The sequence below is a fragment of the Colossoma macropomum genome, unplaced genomic scaffold, assembly GCF_904425465.1.
Source record: "Colossoma macropomum unplaced genomic scaffold, Colossoma_macropomum, whole genome shotgun sequence".
In the NCBI taxonomy this organism is placed as follows: Eukaryota; Metazoa; Chordata; class Actinopteri; order Characiformes; family Serrasalmidae; genus Colossoma; species Colossoma macropomum.
Genome location: NW_023494785.1, coordinates 35,954,047 through 35,976,275, shown reverse-complemented (window position 1 = coordinate 35,976,275; position 22,229 = coordinate 35,954,047). Strand labels below are relative to the sequence as shown.

Genomic DNA, 22,229 nt, shown 5'->3' with positions numbered 1-22,229 from the left:
TTATACACATTGTTATGTACATTACCACTGTATATCCCATGCCATAATCCTTAAGAATAAGAAGCTTGTGTAGTCAGCATACTGTAGTCAGTATACACATGCACTTTAACTTCCTGCAATATGTACAATATATTTGCAATACACTTACATATCTTTGTATGTACTTCAGTACCATTGCACATTCTTTATATTACTTGCAGATTGTTTGTGTACTGTTTATTTTACGTATACATATTGTATATATTTTTCTACATTTATTTCATTCACCAAAAGAAATTCCTTGTACATCTGATACTTGGTAAATAAAGATTCTGAATAGTTATTTTTTTAATTTTTTAATAAAATGTGCATTAACATTTACGGAAAAAATATCAGTTTTTCAAAATATTTTCATAAGAGATCACAGTCTAACGTCTTTCCACCTTAAAAAACAACAAAACTTGGAACCTGGAAATCTACCACCCTGCAGGGTTTAGCTCAAAGGCCTTCATAGGAATCTGAATATTGGAGCAGGGTGTGCTGGATCTGAACTCTCCAAGGTGGGATATCTTCAGGACCAGGATTGGGCACCCCTGATGTAAAGTATGCATTACTAAGTGACTGACAATGCTTCCATCTAGTGGCTGGAAACAGTAACAATAACATGAAACAAACAGTGGACCTCATTTACCAAGTTTCTACGTTTTTTCTTAAATGCGTTCTTGAGAAAGGTCCTAAGAAAAAGTCTACGTCAGATTCATGACGTGTTCTTAAACCACAGAATTGCTCTTGAGTTTATAGGTATGACTATGTGTGTGTGTGTGTGTGTGTGTGTGTGTGTATGAGTGAGTGAGGGTAGGAATGCATGTTTAATTTTATTTTATTTTCATTTAATTTATTCTATTTTATTGTGTTTACTACCTGTAAATGTTGGTCTGATACTGTGCACTGTGAGCTCCTGTAACCAAAACCAAATTCCTTGTATGTGTAAGCATACCTGGTCAATAAAGCTTGATTCTGATTCTGATTCTGAGTGTGTGTAGATTCTGTTCTTACCTAAGAACAAATCCCAAATAAGAACACTTTGGTGAATGTCAGAATCTTTGTGAAAACTGCACAAGTGGGTTTGGAGAAGGATTTTCTTCTTAAGAACGGTTGGTAAATGAAGCTCATTCTTAGTAGGTTACAGAGCTCCTTCACGCTCAGTTTTAACTGGAGAAACATGTAAACAATCAACATTAGGACTACGGGGCCACAGCACTGCACTCTGTAGCATTTTCCCTGCTCCAGTACACATGATTCATCTCATTAGCAGGTTGTCTATTGAATCCAAGGTGCTACATCAATATGGTACCATTGTAGGACTTACATAATAAGTAATATATGTATATATAATATGGGCCTGTCTGCAAGGACTGTTGTTCATTGCAGAAACTGGAATAGATGAGATGTTTCTGGCACCATAGAGGACATAGAGTTTTCAAGCTACCATGTTAGTGTCACTGCTATGCCCAGAATAGCCCACTACCCCAAATAATATTTAAACAGGGCTCCTGTTGTTAGGAACTGGCCGATGATGAATGGGTGGGTGATCAAAGATACAGTCCGTAGTTGTGAACATATTGTGGGCCTATAAGGCAGGTGTTTCTAAAACAAAGTGGCCACTGAGTGGACCTTCAAAATAGCTCCAATAAAGTGGCTGGTGAGTGACAGTTTCAGCCAGTGGAGGCCACAGTTTTATCATTCATCGAAAAGACACAGACGCGCTGTCTGTGGCCCCACCCACCATGCCGCGCTTAACCAATGATATCTTTCCCGCAGGCTTCGCTGGGCGGGGCCACGAGCATCTGTGGAAAAGGTAACAGGTTGTATTTGGCACACAGTGGCTGTTTTTGTCGCCCGCTCGGGTCCCGCTGGTGAGTTCACGTTGGAGTGCATATGAAGGAAAACTGCAGGAAGAGGAAGGAAGTCTACGCAGCTTGAGAACTTTGAAACTTTGGACTCTAGGTAGGTTAAGCCTTTGGTGGGCTCTGCTTCATGTATTTTAGCTTAGCTAGCTCGTTAGCCGCCTGCCTAGTCTATTAAACTTCATGGCTGTTGATCTAGCTTCGGAAAATTTGCTCCCTGGTGAAGGAAATCGACGTTTTCTGGCTGTGTCTGCCTCGTGTTTTGCTTACGGCGGAGTTAACGACTTATTCTGACAGCTTCTTATTCGAATTTTCCGTTCCACCTTAAAAGTGCAGCAGATACATTCTGACGCCTGACGCGCGGTAAAACGACTGCTGCACCGTTTAAGGTGGAACGGAAGATTCACATGGGAAGCCAACTTTAGCCTCGTCTGACGGGCGCAGCAGTTCTAGTGCTGTTGGCTGGAAGTTGGGATTAATGTCTAGAGAAAGGATTAATGTCTAGGCGGGATAACGTTGGCAGTTTGGAAGTATTTTTCCCCTCTTCATCTCTAACAACACTCTGGAGAATCTGTGCAGCGGCAGTCTCAGGTGCTAGCTAACTTACGAGCTAACCTGCCACCTGTGGCTCTCACCTGCTACTCTAACGCCTTAGGGGAAAAATCTGACGTGGCTAACAGAGATACAGAAGTAAACCTCAAAAAGTATCTCATGGCTCCTCTTCGTTGTTTAATGTTTAATTTTACAAACATTCTGCCGTATTTTTGGATGAGTATTGACGCTGCAGGGCTGCGTCCAAAACCACGTCTTATACTAAACTACACATACTACACGTTCTGTACTAATGAAGGCAGAGTGTACTGTTTTGACAGACTGTTTAGTATAGTAGTATGCGATTTGGGACGCTGCTTAAGAAGTTGACCGTTAAAAACCGTTACAGTTTCTTTAAACGTTTGTGAGGTTTTGAAGGGAAATTCTACGTAATTTTCAAACAGTTTTTCAAACAAAGGGCATTCCAGACTGTTCCTGCCCTTTCCTCCTATATGTAAGAAAAGTAAATCGGTTTTATGGCTGAGGGAAACGGACTGAATTGCAACAATAAATCAAAAGTACAGTCGCTGGCAGCGTGCAAAATTTAAAGGGCAATACCACCGATTTATCAAATTTCTCTGTAATGCAGTGATTGAGATGTGAACGGAGTCATTCGGAGAGGCTGGATGTGACGTGGTTTATTGTAGAGAAACTTACCAACTCATTTCTTTACAGTGATGGTGATAGGAACTAGAGGTCACCAGCGAACCCACACATTTTATATATAATGTTGTGGTAAATCTTTAAAAAGAAGTTTTCCTTAGGGACTATTTTGCCTCACAACACCCTCCATGTACCTGTTCGTCATAAAGGCAGCAGGCAGAGTATTTGTAACCAGTTTTTCTGAGGTAGCTTTAATAGGCGTTCAACTCTTCTGACGTCTGGTTCCCATCAGCACCATGGAGCGTTTCACATCAAACCACGCTGAATGATTTTATTCACATCTTATCCATTTAATTATGCAGAAATCAGTGGAATTCCTCTTTAGGAACGCTCTACTGCTTCTCTGTAGTGGTTTCTTGTCAAGAGTGAAACCAGTGACTCAGTGCATAAGAATTTGATAGTTTGTGCCACCCAAACTCCTGTTCTGATTACACTGCAGCCAAACCCTCTGGATGATTTTACTCACTGTCCCGTTGACAGGTTAGATAGGCTGGCTATGTTTGGATTACGAAAGTTTTAGGCCTATATCCAGCATGTTTATGGAGCAAATGATCCTTGTGAATGTTCATTGTCCTGTAATCTTATCACTCTCCTTCATCTTTATTATTGACCTCTCGTCGCACCATGTCATTGATGAGCAAGACACTGTGGGAGGTGTTCAGTACATGTTAACTCTGCTGACTGTAAATTACAGTATAAAGTGAAGTATCTGAAGTTTCTTTACAGCAGATTTCTGTTGTATAAAGTGCTATGCAAAACACTATTGTGTTGAAGTGTCTGTCAGTCTTTAAAAAAAAAAAGTTGCTTAGACGGATTCTTTGGAGAACTGCTTTTGTTTCCTTAAAGAGCTTTTCAGTGTACGGTTCTTCAAAGAATGCTTATTGTAAATGAGTTGTACGAGGATGTTTTAAAAACATTTTTTTCTGAATTAAGTGGTTAAAAATGTAAACAAATTCACACAGAGCGGTTTAAATCTCACCCACTCACAATCGTTCACAGTGGCGGTGATGGGAACCAAACGTCTGAAGAGTTTAATGCCTATTAAAGCTACCTCGCAGAAAGCTATTACATTTCAATTGGTCATCAGTACACTGCCTGCTGCCTTTCACATTATTTTAAAAAGGTTTTGACATAAGTTTTAGTTTAAAATGTCCTTTTTAAATCCATTAATGGCAGAGAGGCACATGGGGGGGGTGTCTAAGATTTTTCACTATTTTACCATCTTCAACTATACATATAAAAACCTAAGAAGACACCTGTAGGTTCAGGTGGTTTTGCATAGTAAATAAAGTGGCTGTATTTGTGTTATAGACGTCGCGGCCCCTGGTATAGAGTTGGCCATTTTCTCTATAGTGAATCATTTCTCATCAAACCAATTTGAATGGCTTACGTCTCAATGATTATATAATGCAGAAATTTTGAGCAAGTGGTGGAATTCCCCTTTAAAAGCTTTTCCCAGAGCTGTAGGTTCAAGCCAAGTGCACCTTTTCTCACCTTTCTCAGCAGAGAAGCTAATTTTTCTTTGAATACTCAGAGCTGCCAACTCCGGGTATCTCACTGTGGGTCTGTGTTGTGCAAGCAACATTGAAGTGCAGGTTGCTGGAAGAGCTCTCCTTGTTGGGAACTGATGGAGCTATATGTTGTTCTGTTTGGCAGCACTGGAGCCTGTTTTTGTCATGCCAGTGAGGCCCATTAGTGCTCGAGAGAGAAAGAAATACTGGTTTGTTTTACAGTGAAAGGAGGGCCAAAGCTCAGATGACCGAGGTGGAGTTGGGAGGACAAGTAGGAATGCTGAGGGAGTTTTGCACTAGCCTAATGGAAGCATGAAGAAATAAAAGCTGATTGGACCTGACATGAGGATATGAAACACCTGCAAATCCCCTGAGCTATCAACGTGCCCAACAGAACAGAACTTAAAGGGCAGATTCACCAATTTTTCAAAAATTCTGCTTGATTCAGTGTTTGAGATGTAGAAAATAAGTCAGAGTGGTCTGATATGTAATGGTTCCTTAGAGAGAAACTTGCCAGCTCAGATTTCTTCACAATGGTGGTGAATGTAAATGGAGTCACAATGTCTACAGTTCAGATATAGCCATTTTATTTACTGTCCAAAACAACCAGTGAACCTACACATGCCTTTGATTTGTCGGTGATGGTAAAATAGTGGTAAATCTGAAAACATACATTTTCTTTGGGGTCTACTTTGCCTTACAGCACCCTGCATGTACCCAGCCACCATGAATGGTTTTTAAGAAATACATTTTAAGCAAAAGCCGTACATCAAAACTTTTGAGTGTGTTTACATGCACTTAATAATCCGATAACTGCAGAAAATCAGATTTTCTCAGTATCCGATCAATGTGTTTACATGCCCTTGAGTAATCAGATAATGGGAAACTCCATGTCTACATTAGTCAGACAGTGATCGGATTTCTGCTTTGCAACCAGCCAGTAAACTCATAGAAGAAAAATATGATGTAAAACTTAAACTTTTTAAACTTTTTTTTAAACATTGTGCCACTTTACCTGAAAATATGAATATATCGAATATATGAATATATCGCAGTGTGCTGTTTACATGACCGTTGAATAATCAGGTAACTGCAAATACTGATTATCATTGGATAATTGAGTGCATATAAACACACTCACAGTCTCAGACATCAGGCAGCATATTTATTATTTCGTTAAGAAGCTTTCTGTAAGGGAGCTTTTAGATGCGTTGGACTCTTTAGATGTTTGGTTTGTATCACCACAGTTGTGAACAGTTCTTATTCTTTTCTTTAGAAAAATACATTTCAATCAAGTCACTCTGAATGGCTGATTACATCTTAACCCTTTAATTATACAAACAGCCCATCTGAAAGTCATTGTTTTTGTGATGTCACAAAAGCCAACAAATTTGCATTGATCTTCCTGTAAAGCTTACAGGAGTTTAGCTCCGCCTTTTCATGCAGAAGTTATTAGGAGTGTTTTAGCCCAGGCTGGTTTGTAAATGCAGGGCACACCTTTAAGGGGGATTTTTCAAATTTTATGCGTAATTTAATGGTTAAGATGTAAACACAGTCATTCAGAGTGGTTTGGTGTGAAATGCTCCATTCTAGAGAAACTTACTGAGTCAGAATTGTTCACAGTGGAGGTGACCAGATGTCCACCTCTAAAAGCTCCTATACAGAAAGTTATTATATGAAATTGGTATAAATACACTGACTAATGACCGAGACAATATTTTAAGTGTGAGGATAACCTTTGGCCTAAAATTATTAATTTTTTAAAAACCATTTAAGGCGTACAAAACAGGGCATGCTTAGGGGTTCATTGGTGGTTTTGGATAGTGAAAACATATATATTTGCTGTAGTGGCCCCTGGTTCCATTCACCACCACTGTACAAAGAAATCAGTCAGTAAACATCTCTGCCATGAACCATTTCACATCAAACCACTCTGAATGACTTTGTTTACATATCCATAATTTGAAATGTTCGAAAGTTTTAAAAATTGGTGGAAGTCCCCTTTAAATAAGCTTAGGTCTAGTAAATGGTGCACTTATTGCAGGGATGGTGTTTCTGTCTGATTGTTCTCCTTTGTCCAACCCTGTTTTTGGGCCTGGCTGAAATTAGGGGTTCAGCACATCACTGGTTTCTTTTTGTCTTTCTTGCTTTCTGTCTTGCTTTAAATGAGAGACAGTGATGCACTGTGAACTCAGCAAACACCAGCTCATGGAGAACTTAGCAGGCCTACTTTTGTTCTGATTCAGATTCCTGCATATTTATAACTGTATCAGGTGGCGCTAGTTTCTGTTATCTAGCACAACTCCCCTAGGAAGCCACAAAAGACTGCAACATTCTACAAAGAAGCATTAACATCCCTCTGCAGGAAGACTAAGCCTTGTACTTCACATGTTGATTACAGGTTTACTAAGTAAGCAGAGTTGTAGCCATCATTACTGCAACAAGCAGTTATCAGAAACTCAGTGAGTCAGCTGGGAAACGTTCAGCTTTATCCTTCAACTCCTAAAATCAGCACACCACTCCAGCCGTTTGACAAGCAGATAATGGTCCACATTGTCTAAAGTGGCCAAACGATATTGGGGTGAAAAGTCTTATTGCATCTTTAAGTTCGATAAATATTATGATATCTGTAAGACCAAAAGTTCCGAAACGGAGCTCTTTATCACTCGAATTAAGACTCCTGTTCAGTATTCTTCAGTATTCTGATCAGAGCTGCATGGTGTGGGCAAAACACCATATTGCGATTATATTGCAGTATAATATATTGTTTAGCCTTGTTGTCGTGATGTCCAAAACTATCCACACTACTCTCTTAAATAGTGAATTCATTTACTTTAAGGTGCACACATTGCTGACAAAGGTATTTCGATTGCGTAATCTAGTCTCCACTGAGAAGCATTGCCTGTAGAACAGGATGCTCTGGGTCAGCCAATTATTAGCCTTGATTTCTGGATATACAGTGTCTCTGTGTGTGGCTTGGTGGTTTCATTCTTAACATTATTTGGCAGGTTTCGATTCTGTAGTCGTGTTTGAAGCATCAACACAGTTTATTAGGCTGTAAATAGATATATTAGACTATGTTAAGAATGCTGTAGTGTTGCTTTCAGAATATCGTGAACTACGTGGAATATCAGGCCCCTGGTTTCTGTCCTGCAGGGGGAAATGAAATGGATTACAATGGGTTCTTATTGGCCACTCAGATACTTTAGCACCTTATAGTACTAAAAAGATCGACAATAATATTAATTCCTCAAAAACTGCATTGAACAAAACAAAATCGGCAGAATATAGAAAGATAATTGATCAATAATTTATTAAAATTTGGCAGTTATAGGCTAATTCTAAAATACTAACAATAAATCGCATGTATTTAAAAATACAGTGTATCGTGAAGGCTGTAATAAACTACAAATGGATACATTAACATATTAACCTAAGGAATGTTTTCAGGCACTTCTTATTTTGGCTGTATTTAAGTTTGATGGTGGTGTCAGATCAAGAAACCGCCGTCAAACCGAACTCTAGGAGTCGTTACTCTCCTGCTACCTTGCCAAATATTTCAAAGCATTTAAACATTTTTTTTTCAAGTCTCATGAATGACAATATATCAGTTATATCAGTTATCTGCTATCAACCGCCCGTGATTTTAGTGGTTATGATAAAATATAGCCAGTTTATCACCAGTATTGCTGATGATTGTCAACTTTGTCATGACATCGGCAAGATATATATATGTGTGTTTTTTACGTTATTTATCTGCTGCAGCTCACTGTTTGAACACGTCTGTGCTGACTGGCACAGGAGATCGCTTTAATTACTGTTTCTCATTTTCATTAGCGCTACCATGATTTGTTAAGTGTTCGGTTTTGACAATTGTAGCCCTGTTTAATTTTTGACAATGTTTCGGTGGCTGAAATCTCAGTGCATCCCTAATTTATTTATTTAATCCAGATTTTAGACTTATTTCTGAAGACTTGGGCAGAAAAGCATGAAGATAAGTGCTGCACAGCAGATATCGACCAACTGCCACTGCTGAAGCTTCTTCCTAATTCTATTAGACGTTCCAGCTCTGAGAGCAAAGAGCGTCTCAATTCAATTTAAGACGAGAAAATTCAATTTAGAGAGGGAGCAAGAGGTTGAATCAGTTGAGCTGTGGACTGATGTCCCCTGAGGCTTGACTGGTGATGGTCTAAATAAGTGAGGTTATTTTATTAATATACTGTAGGCTTTATGTTGTGCTTCATTTCTAAAAGGTGCCAGTATGAGAAATAGGACATGTCAGCATCTGCTGTCTGGTGGGGTTACTTTATATTGTACCCTGTAGGCTTTAACAGGGTAGGCAACTTTTGTTAAATAGGTTGTGGAAGACTTTCGTTTTCTTGCTTCAGCACATTGCTCACATTTTTCCTTTAGTTATTTGATTTGTGCTGAAAGATGAGTACTAGGTTTAATTACTGTAATTATAAGCAAGAATAACTGGATTTTTCTTGAGAATGGAGCATAACTCGAATGGAGAATTGAAGACAGACCCTTCTCTTAGGGCAGTTCATCTGAGTGGATGTTTGGAAATGTTACTGGAGTTTGTCCTGTCAGCTGTTTATGGGTTGCCATTTTGCAGCAGAAAGGGTGAAAGGTCAAGAATGAGCAATGACAACTAGTCCTGCAGGAGTTTGCGTTCCTCTTCACACCAAATTCAATGCAAATTTCATACATTCAGTGATGTTGACACTGATAAAATAGTGGTCAAATGCATTTTCTTTTGGTGCTGTTTTGCCTGTGTGTTTCGTTTCCGCCACTGTGCAAAAACTAAGAGACCACCCTGCATGTGTTTAATTTCCAGTCAAAACATCAAAAAAGAAAGTAATCCACTTGCCTAAAGAAGGAAAATAAGTGGAGAAAACAGTGTTTTCAAAACTGGAGTTCAAAATCAGATAAACTTAAAGCTTTCATATTTGAGAGAAGAAAATCAAGCTGCTCCTGATCTGAAAAATCCACAGGTGTTTCTGTCCATCCTTCCACTGTGAGAAGTCGGCGCTATGGGTCTGAAGGGATGTGTAGCTGTCAAGAAGCCTCACTGAGAAAAGGAAAGAGACAAAATCAAAGAAGCTGCTGATGTTCTCAAAACAATGCACTGACCACCCCAGGGTCTAGACGTCAACATCACTGAATGAGTTTGGGATTATTTAGATTTTGAGAAGCAGAAAATGCAACCAACTTCCAAGACTGAACTTTGGAACTTTGGAAAAATGTCCCTGGAAATTTCTTTAAAAAACAAACAAACAAACAAACAAAAAAAAACTAAAAGCAAGCATCACGAAAAGAATAGAAGCTATAATAAAGGCACAGGGTAGACACAATAAAAACTAAAACATTTGATATTTACATTTAGTCGATGAGGTTCTGTGTACTGAGCTAAAATCCAGCTCTCTTTATTGGATTTCTTAATCAGATTTGTAGGCCGTACTCCGATCTAAGAAATCAGAATATGCTGTTTACATGACCACTTGAATAATCTGATGACTGTAGAAATCAGAGTATGATCGGAATATTGAGTGCATGTAAACGCACTCCATGTCTCTGACAGAAGGCAGCAAATTTATACCTATTTCATGTGAAGGCTTTCTGTGAGATAACTTAGGAACCAGGCATCTGAAGAGTTTTACTCCTATCACCACCACTGTGAACAATTCTGACTTTCTCTGGAACAGAGAAAGAACTGCCTCTGTTTATGCGCGTAACACAGTGTATTAGAGAGAGAAGAAGATAGAAGGTCCAGCATTCTCAATATAGCCGGCCTGGTTTTTCTGCCCCACTTCACTGTAATAAAAGGACGAGATGGCCTTCGCACCCTCTTTAGTCCTCGCTCCCCCACTGGCAGCCTCCATTCACTGTATGAGAGAGCACTGTGCTGTGTGAATGCTGCCACTGTGCACCGACACACTGACATGGAAATGAGGAAGTGAACCAGTTCAGGCTATGACCGAGTTTTGGCTCTCATTGTTTGATGAGTGATTTATCGTAGACGTATTGTTCCTCAGAGAGTTGTCTTGTCATGTGCTTATTACAGGTTTGTTAACTAAACCCATAAATGTTACATCCAAAACAGATATTGTTTTACCTGTCTTGCTGCGATTAATATTAATTACTAACATAAATAAGGTGAATAGAGGGGACTCGCCCCAAAAGCAATGTCGTAACAGGTGTAAATGTGCTGGAGGTGACTGCCACTTGCAGTGTGCTCTTAGGTTAATCACTGTGTCCTTTTATACTAGCCAGAGATGTTCCGTTCCTGTGATGTTCACTTCCAGTCGCTTTCTGTGAGTCTGAGTCAGATCTCTTGGGTGCAAGTGCGTGTTGAGTCTCTGGGTTTCGAATCAGAGTTGCATCTTAAGTTTCAAGTCCGAGTCAAGTCTCGAGTGTCTGGTGTACGAGTCTGAGTCGAGTCTAAAATCTCTAGGGTGCGAGTCGAGTCTTGAGTCTCTGGTGTGTGAGTCTTAGTTGAGTCTGCATTGTACAAAAATAAACTTGCACTGTAAAACTGCCAGTTCAGCACAGCTTCAAATAAAAAGCTTTTCATTAGAACTTTTATTCTGAGAATCAGAAGTGAAACATGGAAGGAGGCAAAACAACTTGAAACAGTGGGTAAGTCTGTTGTTTGAGCTAGGGTAATACCTAATCCAGCAGAAGTTTCTGCTGTTTTTAAAGGAGTGTGATCTGTAACTTACTAAAACTTCAGCTACATGAACCGATACTAGTGCACTAGTTAGTGTACTTGGCACATACAGCAAGCAGTAGCCATGAGTGCACAAACCACAGTCTTAAACTTGGGAGCCTGTTTTTTTTGCTGTTTGCCCAAAGCAACATACCTCTGAAACAGGAATGTCAAACTGCGTTCCCTCCAGTCCACAAACTTTAGTTTCCTTTTTCATTAACCGCACCTTGTTCCTCGTTAACGACACACTCATCAGCTAATTAGCAAGGCCTGTATGAGCTAAATTCAGCGCATTAGAAAAGCATTACTGTGGCCTGGAAGCTCTAGAAGCATGTAGAAATTGTTCTTGCATCCTAATCCTAGTTAAATTACTAATTTATATTCAAGAATCAACAGCATGCAGTAGGCTAACCAAAATTTAACTGTGCTTTGTGCAAAGATATAGGCAGGGATTAAATTGTAGCAGGTCTTGGGGGGTCAGCTGGTGGAAAGTCTGACTGTAAGGCTCGATCCCATTTCACCCCTTGCCCCTACCACTTAGCCCTTAGTTCTCTGTTTTGTGCGTTAGGGTGTCCCAATTTTTGTTGAGATAGAGGGGTAGGGCGAAGTGTTTAGGGCTACATGGCCCTCCAAACGGAGGTTTTTCAGAGGCACCCTCCAAACAGAGTGTATTGTATTATCATTGTATTATCTTGGTTTGATGACATTTCAATGTATTATGGTTGTTTTCTTCATAACAAGCATAAAAAATCGCTAATAGCATGCTAATGTCTTGGTAGCTAGCAAGCTAATTTTCCCGTTCCACCTTAAATAGTCCAGCAGTGTTGATGCCTGAAGCACCAGAATGTAACTGCTGCACCATTTAAGGTGGAACAAGAAAATTTTAACAAGAAGCTGGTGAATAGCTGACTTCAGCTTCGTATCATCAAAGAATAAGAGGTTGGCGATAATAATTGTCTTATATCCCCTCTTTGAAAGCATATGATGCCCTAAATGTAACTAAAGCCAACCAGTGAACTTCTCTTCTCTGCTATCACTGAAGACGGGCCAGGTTGGCTACAGAGCACCACTAGTAGCTGTTAATGAAGCAATGTTTTTTTTCCCCCATTTTGTAGGGCAAGATTTCAACCACTACCCCTTGTAACTCACTTCCAAGGGGTTAGGGTGACACTCAAAAACAAGGGGTAGGGGTAATAAGACGAAATGGGATTGGACCTAAGTTTTATTGATTAATGCTTTCAGAATAGATTTTTGGTTCACTGCTGTGTTTTATTTATTTTTTTTGTTTACAAGTATTACTAGGCAGAAGTCTTTTGAACTGATATTTAAAACAGTGTGCCATGACTGCATTAAATTAAACCTGGAATGAGGCCACAAAAAGCCATAGTATGACGTGGCTTGAAATTTACACCAAGATAAACGGACAAATACTAATGATCTGTTTACCTCTGCTAAGGTTTCAACCTAGTTTTCTTCACTTCTTGACAAGAAGATATTGGAAGCAGGGCTAATATTGAATTAATCGAGAAGCTAATATGCTCGCCTTAATTAACTAATGTGTACATCGACTAGCCACTTCATTAAGTTCCTTGTATCTACACTCATGGGGCACTTTGTCATTCTACAGACTGTAGTCCATCTGTTTCTTTGCATAATTTGCTAGCCCCTTTCACCCTGTTCTTCAATGGTGAGGACCCCCACAGGACCACCACAGAGCAGTTATTAATAAGTGCACCTATGTGGTAAGTGGAGCTGATAAAATGGACAATGAGTGCAGAAACAAGGAGGTGGTTCTTATGAGGCGGCCAGTTCGTGAATGTCATTTAGGCTGTAAAAAATATACTTAGTCCCGTTCAGTTGGCAGGTTTGATGGGTCCCATAAGAAATAAAACCAAATAACAATTTAGTTTGCTGGACAAATAAGTAAGATTCTGGTCATTTGTTGGTTGTTGCACAAAAACACAGGTAGGCTAGTGCAAATATTACCAATCATGTGTTGTTGAACAGCCTAAAATAAGAACTCTAATGGTGCTAATGGTTTGGCTGCTAACAGCATTTATTTATTTATTTATTTCGCTGAATGGAAGTCAAACATATCTTAAGTTTCTTGGCAGAGCTTTCATTTCCCCAGAGTGTCATGGCTCAGTGCACTAGTTTGTATGGTTACGTTACGAGTTCAAGCTGTGCAAGTTTACAGTTTATTCAGGGGGAGGAGTCTAAAGTTGAACACAGTGAAAATGTAGAAAGAAAGACGGTCATTAATTTGGCCATTCATTTTGGCAGAAAATTCACGTTATTCAAGGAAACTCCCCAAGGTGAATGTCTGTCTTAGTAGAGGGTCCCTTTACCCATACCCCCCATCAAATTCCAACCCTAGATATAAGCATGCTGTTTATAATGTTGACGTTTCAAACAAATATTCAAATATCTAAATGTATACTAACCCTGACTCAACTATTTTTTTAAAGGTGGTATTGTGTTGGTAAGGAGCTAAATTAAAATTAAAATTGAATTAAAATTAAGCAGTGTTGAAAAATCACCACTGCCAGAGTCCTAGTCCAGGAGCGTCCAAATGCATTTTTTTTATTGGCCTGTGACTTCTGTTATTCAATACGTTGGAGATTTTCCTTTCATGTAATAGTGGCAAAATTCTCAGAATGGATTCCCAGCAAGATGCTCAGTTTGTTTTTGTTTGCTCTACATGGTTATATTTTTCATATTCTGAACATTTTAAGATTCTGAATCTTTTTTGTAAGTAATATTTTGGCCCTCAAGTGTTTTGACAGTCCCTCAGTCATCAACCGAGACACCCTCAGTCACAAAATTTTTAACAAGATTTGTCTTATTTTTTCATTCTTTTTGAATGTGATTAAATGAATGAATACCAGGATGGTTTTGGATGTCTGTTCAGATAAAAATACTCCCCATTTTCTAGGAATGGAAAGGTCAGCTGAACTACAGGGTTTTACTGATCCCCTTACTTTCACACGCTTGAATCAGTTCAGCAGTCTTTAATGAATTGAAGTGAGTTTGTTAGAGCAGGGAAAAAGCTCTGTGGCCCCACAGGAATGCAGTTTGATGCCACAGGTTTAGAAGCAGTTTGGAAGTCCTAGCATTGTCGTTTGGTCTCATTAAGTCTTTTTTCCACTTTTACGAAGGACGGCAGTGAAACCTGAGGCACGTTGAACACATCTAAAAAGCTTCTATATTCTTCCACAGGTATTTGTTTCCCTATAATTAGATACCTTACTTGCAAAGACTAGTGTGTGGTCTTCACTTTAAATGCTCCTTTAAAAGTCTGTAATAAAAGCGATGCCTGACAGGTAGGTTATTCAGCGGAGTTCAGCGGAGGGTGCAGACCTTAAAGGGGTAAAATTGAATTTATCACATTTTACTCCAAATGTAGTCAATCAGCAAGACATTATTGCTATAAAGCTAACACAGCTAATAAGTAAAGGAGCTTACGCATGGTAATAAGCGTTGTGGCTTAAATCAGGTCTAAATCATCACACACTGACCTCAATATGTGTTGAATTGTTCAGTAATCTCATACAGACTTGTCGACATTGTATAGCTTACTGTTATCTGCAACCCCATTTTCAAAAAAGTTGGGACGCTGTGCAGAATGTAAATAAAATTTTAATGCAATGATATGCAAATCATGTAAACCATATTGTTAAAGGAAAAAACTACAAAGACAAGATATCAAATGTTGAAACTGACAAATATAGAAAAATATATGCCCATTTTGAATTTGATGCCAACAACACATTCCAAAAAAGTTGGGACAGGGGGTATGTTTTACCACTGTGCTGCATCACCTCTTCTTTTAACAACACTCTGTAAGCGTTTGGGAACTGAGGAGACCAACTGTTTTTCCATTCTTGTTTGATATAGGATTTCAGCTTCTCAACAGTTCAGGGTCTCCTTTGTCGTATTTTTCATTTCATATTGCGCCAAATGTTTTCAGTGGTGACAGGTCTGGACTGCAGGCAGGTCAGTTTAGCACCTAAACTCTTACTACAGAGCCATGCTGTTGTAATACATGCAGAATGTGGTTTGGCACTGTCTTGCTGAAATAAGCAAGGCCTTCCCTGAAAAAGACGTCGTCTGAATGGCAACATAATATGTTGCCAAAACATGTATATATCGTTCAGCATTAATGGTGCCTTCACAGATATGCACATCACCCATACCCAGTGCACTAATGCACCCCTATACTATCATTAACATTGGCTTTTGAACTGTGCATTGATAACAAGCTGAGTGGTCTTTAGCCCGGAGGATACGGTGTCCATGATTTCCAAAAAGAATTTCAAATGTTGATTTGTCGGACCACAGGACACTTTTCCACTTCCCCTCAGTCCATCTTAAATGAGCTTGGGCCCAGAGAAAGTGGCAGCGTTTCTGGATCCTGTTTATATATGATTTCTTTTTGCATGATAGAGTTTTAACTTGCATTTGTGGATGCAGCGATGAACTATTTTCACAGACAGTGGTTTTCAGTGTTTCTGAGCCCATGCAGTGATTTCCACTACAGAATCAGGATGTGTGCATGCGGGTCATTTCAGGACGCTGGTTCGTTCACATTAATAACATTTTAAAATCACTCACCTAAAGAGTGTGAACCTTCATGTCAGAGAGATTGGATTTGAGCAAAACATTGGATTTGAGTAATGAGGCTTGTAATGTGAACGTAGCCTAAGGTCGCATGTCCACGAATCAGATACTTATCCGATCTAGGACTACATATGAAAGTGGCTTAGGTCAGATTTGAAAAGATCATATTTGCGTGTCCACTTAGCCCTGAGAACATCAGATCTGAGTCACATTAGGGCAAAAGATCAGATTTGTTCCACTTCAGCCTGGTAATGGTGAACATAGCCTATGTGACCTCTGTTAGGAGTGGCTCTCCTATATTGTGCCTTATACAAAAAGCAGCTCAGGGTGAAACACTCCTTATAGCTCTAGCCTGAATGGGCTGGGATAAACAGCTGTTTGCAGAATGGATGGGTGTGTAAGGCTACGTTCACACAGCAGGTAAAAATGGCCCAAATCTGATTTTCTTTTGTTTGGCTGTATGCAACATCAGTCTGAACAGATCAGCTCCTAACCTGACCCGCATGCGTAAAAGGACAATGCTTCGCGTTGCTTCACGTGGCTCATCCAGAGGTAAACATTCCTGACTATGAACGTACGCCAGTTGCTCCCAAAGGTTTCAGTTTCATCCTTGCCAGCATCACAGGAGACATCAAGTTCCGATGGCTGACAACTTGGCTCTTCACCCGGAATGTGTTCGAACTCGCTGTAAAAAAGGCATGTTATTCGGCCACGGTCACTTGCTCAATCTAGAACAGCCAAAAAAGGTTCATGCCAATCACAGTTAGCTTAGGAAAATGGCTTGAATTGAAGGCTTAGTTTGTATAGTCAAGGTTCACCACTGTTAACTGTTATCGGCTGATACTGATATGATTCCGATATCATCGTGCATCAACAATCAAAGCTCAGTTTTGTGTGTTCCCTTTAAGTCACTGTTACTTGTATGGCATGTAGTAAAGACTGAGAGGCTTGTCATGAGGCGAGCCCGGCTGAATAGTCACATGAGAGGCTTTCATGGGCTCTAACTGTGTTGGCTGACTGCCCCGCTGTTCTGATTTATCAAGCACTTTATTGGACTGGACTGCGTATCTCCTCTCACTCTTCAGCGGTCTACAGTGCCAGCTGGGAGGAGATGTTGGGGGGGGTGGCTGTGCAAGAGTTATGCAGTTTATTGTCGTGCAGTGTAGCAGTGTAGCAGGCAGGGTGTACATGATTGCCATTTGGTTATTAGATAAAGAAGAAGCTGTATAAGAATGATTAGGGAAGAAAAAAGGTGTGTGTGTGTGTGTGTGAGAGAGAGAGAGAGAGAGAGAGAGAGAAACAAGCAGAGGTGTGTCTGAGTGAGCAGGTGATTGCTCTTTTTATCACCACAGTGGACTTTGATAAGGTCAGCAGGCCTGCCCTCTTTCATCCACTGCCGCTCTCTTAGCTGGTTTGTGTTGTCATATTTCTTTTTTGTTCCTTCATATAGACTTAATTGGATGTAGATGTAAATGATATAAACTATTAGAGGTGTATCACAGTATTTCAAGAATCTTTCATGATGTACAATGTCACAATATTTATTTTTTCTAACATCTGATAAATTGGAACAGACAAAAAAAAAACAGAGACTGTCAAAAACTATGAATAGAAATTGTTTATTCAGCATTTCACTCACTGCACTACACTAAATCCAGTTAAACTGACCCAATTTCGCTTCTTTGTAATGAAACATGCAGTTGGTCAGGGTTCTTTAAGTACTTACAATATTCATGATATGCTCAGAAAATTGTATCGTGATGTAATTTATTGCGATAACAATAAATAATTTCATATATCTTTCGCTAGGGGAAATATTTATTTATTGTGTTAATTGTAACTTCTTTCAGGATGCTAATTTTGTTAGAAGTAATTCTAGATTTTAATTTTATTTACTTGTTTCTGATTTTTTAAAAGCTTTTATTATGGATCTTAATTTCATTAACCTTTTCAGAATATTAATTTAATTACTATTATTAATATCTAATTTAGCTTGATTATGGATATTAGTATTATTAATGTCAGTCTTGATCATTTCATTTTAACTATATTCTTAATGTTAATTTCGTTAAAATATAATTCTGCATATTAATTTTGATATTAATTTATTCAAACTTCATTCTGGATATTAAATTAATCATAACTTTGATCTCGATATAAATGTATATCTGAATTTAATTCTGGATATTAATTTCATTATGACTTTAATCTGCATAGTAATTTTGTTAGAACTTAATTCAGGACATGATTTTTTTTACGACTTTATTCTGGTTATTCGTTTTATAGTTACTTTACTCTGGATATTAGTTTTATTAGAGCTTAATTTTTAATGGTCATGTTAGAATCGTCTGCACCTCTGTTTATCATTCTGGACACATCTAACAGTTCATTTTTTACAGCTTCTTAGTCGTTCCTATTTGAAAGCAGTGAAGTGAAAGACTTGCATATTAGAATCAATTTCTACATTTATCTGCAACCAAATTGGTTTTATATCATTAAAAACTTTGGTTCCAGACTTTGAAACAGTCTGTTTCTATTGAAGTATGACAGCGTCACGTATTTAGACAGTAAAGTCTGTTCACTTCCTCTCTGAGTGATGACATTTCTCATTTCAACTCTGTCATTAGCTGCATTCCAATCACACGATCCCAAACACCCAGCGGTCATGTCATCTCCAAACCGCTGAACACAGTCAGGTAAAGAAGAGAAGCGAACCCACCCTGCTGTCTAGACGTCACATTGCTGGAGGAACATAATCTCAGTCGCTGCCACACCCTTCACACTGTGATCTAACCACTTTCTGACGCATTTTGGTTCCTTCAGTCTCTGTGACGAGGAGGAGTCGGCACTGAGGTTCCTCCGGTAGTGGCCTTTGGCCAGAGCTGTAACTGCTGTTAAAGCCTTAAGATTCGGTCTTGATGAAGATGGAGGTGGCCAATATGATCATTATCGTGATAAACTTAATTGTTGTAAATACACAGTATGCTTATGGATATCATCAGTACTTAAGACTGACCACTGCATGTTTATTACAAAGAGAGCATACATGGTTTTTAACTGTGTTTGTGCTGTATGTGAAACATTGAATGAACATAATTGTACTCATTGTTTTTAGATGGCAGCTTTTACACGTGGCACTTCTAGTGCATTGTATCTGTGTGTCAAAATATTGTGATATGTGTCAGAGCTGGGTGAATAATTGAATTTTATTTTCACTTACAATTGTGGCTTCAAACAATAATGTAAACAAGATAAGTGCGATAAAACAATTACTGTGCCGCATTCTGTTTTGCAATGATGCTCTTGTTTTGCCTTGTGTTATAAATCTAGCACGCCCCTTTCATTATAGCGGTGCACTTTCACTGCTCACTAAAAGCCCAAAGTCATGTGATATATTTTGGTCTAATTTATTTTTAGTTATTTTTAATTTTTATGTGCTTAGTAATTTTCCGTAGGTGGAAGTGAATCGACTTCTAATCGACTCCACACACCCCGTCTCGTCTCCAGGCTTTTTATTTTACTGTTCTGTTTTAAAACATTAGGTTATGAAAAGGTACAAACATGTACTTTTCACCTGGAAAAACTTATTTAAGGTGTGCAATTGGACCTTAAAACCACTGTTGTACCTTTGAGGGAACATTTACATTGTTTGTACCTTGATGAATGAAAAATGTACCTGCACAGAACCTTTATTTCTAACAGTGTAGTGTAGAGTACTTTAAGCATTAGAGGAAGGCAGTCTCAGTGTTCTTGAATCTTTGTTTGAGAGGCTCGCTGGTTTGTTGGATGTGTACATTCAAGTTAATGAGTAATGTAGGACACTTTTCAACATTCGTGTACGTTGTAGTATTTTTTATTTTGTTCTTTGCGGCTATAGAGTTGGACTTGGTTTTGAAGTCTTATCAGAGCCCAAACAGACAGTTTTCATATTTATCCACAGACACAATGTAAAACGCTGCAACATAAATACGTAAAGGACGATCAGACAAATCGGACAAAACATGCCATTAGCTGAAGAGCACATTACAGCGTGGGTTACAGTCAGCTTCAGAAAACTCCTTTGAGAAACTTTATACTGTATAGATTCGTTCAGACTGCTCAGTGTTATCTGACACTGAGACTCAGAGGGAGCTCCTGGTTTACCACGTCTGGGCAGAGGAATCAAAAATAACAATGACTGCTTTGACTGCTTTGATACTCTAGGCCTTGTTCAAGTGGCGTAGAAGCGATTGCAAATTGAAGTGCATGGATTGACGTATGAAGTGATATTTGACCATGAAGCGAGAGGTTTGAGCACAACTGATGAATTAGCTTCTATATGTTCAGTATGTTCCTTATTAACGTACCGTTTGCAGGTGAAACGCCCCATTTTGCCCTCATACACATATAAACTGACTGAAATGCCCAGATTTATGCAGATATTGTGAAAATGAGCCTATAAAAGGAAAGCATTCGGCAGACGCACAAGCCAGTGGTTGCCATCGGCAGGGAGAAGCATGGGAGCTGAAATAGTGCAATGGAATATTACATAAATAATACTTAATAATATTCTTTTTTTTTCTGTGTAGGCGTTGCAAAATAATGCACACTGTGAATTCAACTTTATGCTATAAATTGTGTAATAACGAGAATTTGTGTAGTTATATTTAGTGCAATCCATGACTTTCCTAAAAGTAATATGAGCTGAATATGAAATATGGAAAAAAAAACCCCAAAAAACTTGCTTTCTTTGGATGGTTGATTAGCCAAGCTGTTTGAAATGGAGAGTTTCTCAGTTAAGTACAGTACTGATGGATAGTGTGGTAGATTGAATAGTGACAGAGTGCCAGCAGTTGCTTAACGTGAGTATCAAAGATCCATTCTATTACTTTAAATATGCTAACTCCTTTGTGAAATCACCCAAATATTTCACAGTGTTTCCTCTAGGAGATCAGGGGCCGGCTGTCAGTCTTACCTGTTTCTTTCAGTACACTTTCTCGCTGAAAAGTTGTAAACAAACAAGATATACTCATATGAAATATATTCATATTTCAGACCAATAATGTCCGCAAAAGTCCACAGAATGTAAAACGGAACTGGATAACATTGCAAAATGAACTCAACCCAACCTTCTTATGGTGTGCTAAATGAGCCAGTTCACTAACCACAGCTCGCTAAAACCGTCTGAACAGCCCACTCCACTGATGACCATTTCATTTGGCACTTCGGCTCAACTTGGCTCTGACTGTTCGTGCAATGTTGGTCCACCTCCTGTAACCGTCATTTCAAATTAAAAGCCCTCAGAGTTTTGTAATTGTGGTGGTGGGCCACCACTGCAAAATGTGCGTAGGGGAAACATTGTATCAGTTACCAGAACAAGGAGAAAGTGCAAAGCTAAAGTTAGCCAGTTTCTTATTCGAATTTACGTTTCACCACATGTTACTGCTGCTCCGTTTAAGGTGGCACAGAAAATTTAAAAAGAAGGTGGCAAATAGGAAACCAACTTCAGCCTCCGGGAGAAAAGATGAGTCTCAGCACCTGCTTCTCTCTGCAGGATTCACGCAAGTACAGATTCTGAACATCCAAAACAAATAACTCTTTCCGTAGTTGAAGTTATAGCTACCGATTTGCACCACTGTTCAGTTGTAGAGAGCCCTGGATTCCACAGTTTGCTGGGAGAGTTTGAGCCAAAACACGTGTTTTGGGAATTAGCTTATGTTAGCATTTCTTTTTGATTTTGTATTGAAAATGTGTTGTATCATGCTCTGTAAAAAGTGGCTCGTCAGATCTACTTTTACTTTTACTTCATGTGGTAACAAGTAAATGAACTAGTTTTATTTAACCTAAATAAATACTTTAAAGGAATGATTCTTTCAGTCATTGTAGGTTTTTGAGTTGAATAAAACTAGTTCAATTGTTTGTTACCACATGAAGTAATTTTTTAGGTAGATCTGATGAGACACTTTTTACAGTGTGATGCAAAAACATGTGACAATACATATTGTAGTGTAAAATTTGTGCACCGTTACCCCCCCCCCAGTACACTGTTTAAAAACTTACCAGTAAATCTACAAATCTGAGTTTTTCTATCTACTGTTCATAAATGTTAAAATAATGATGCATCAGAATAAAATAACCTTTGTTTAGGCACAACCTAACTTTGCACGAACCTGCACAAACTTCTTTGCCTGTAGTTAAGACAAAATACATTTTACCTTGTCTCAGAACTGTTTTAAAACAGTGTCTCAGACATCAGGCAACATATTT

At 38.8% G+C, this 22,229-nt stretch overlaps 1 protein-coding gene across 1 annotated transcript in view; it reads left to right on the top strand.

Moving 5' to 3' along the window:
* Window positions 1-1,831: 1,831 nt before the first annotated feature.
* The window catches only part of LOC118823248 (cingulin), a 63,286-nt gene continuing 42,888 nt past the window's right edge, over window positions 1,832-22,229 (top strand). Inside the window, exon 1 of the mRNA XM_036592710.1 lies at window positions 1,832-1,986. The gene's annotated coding sequence lies outside the window, so the exon portion shown is untranslated. The remainder of the gene's footprint in view (window positions 1,987-22,229) is intronic.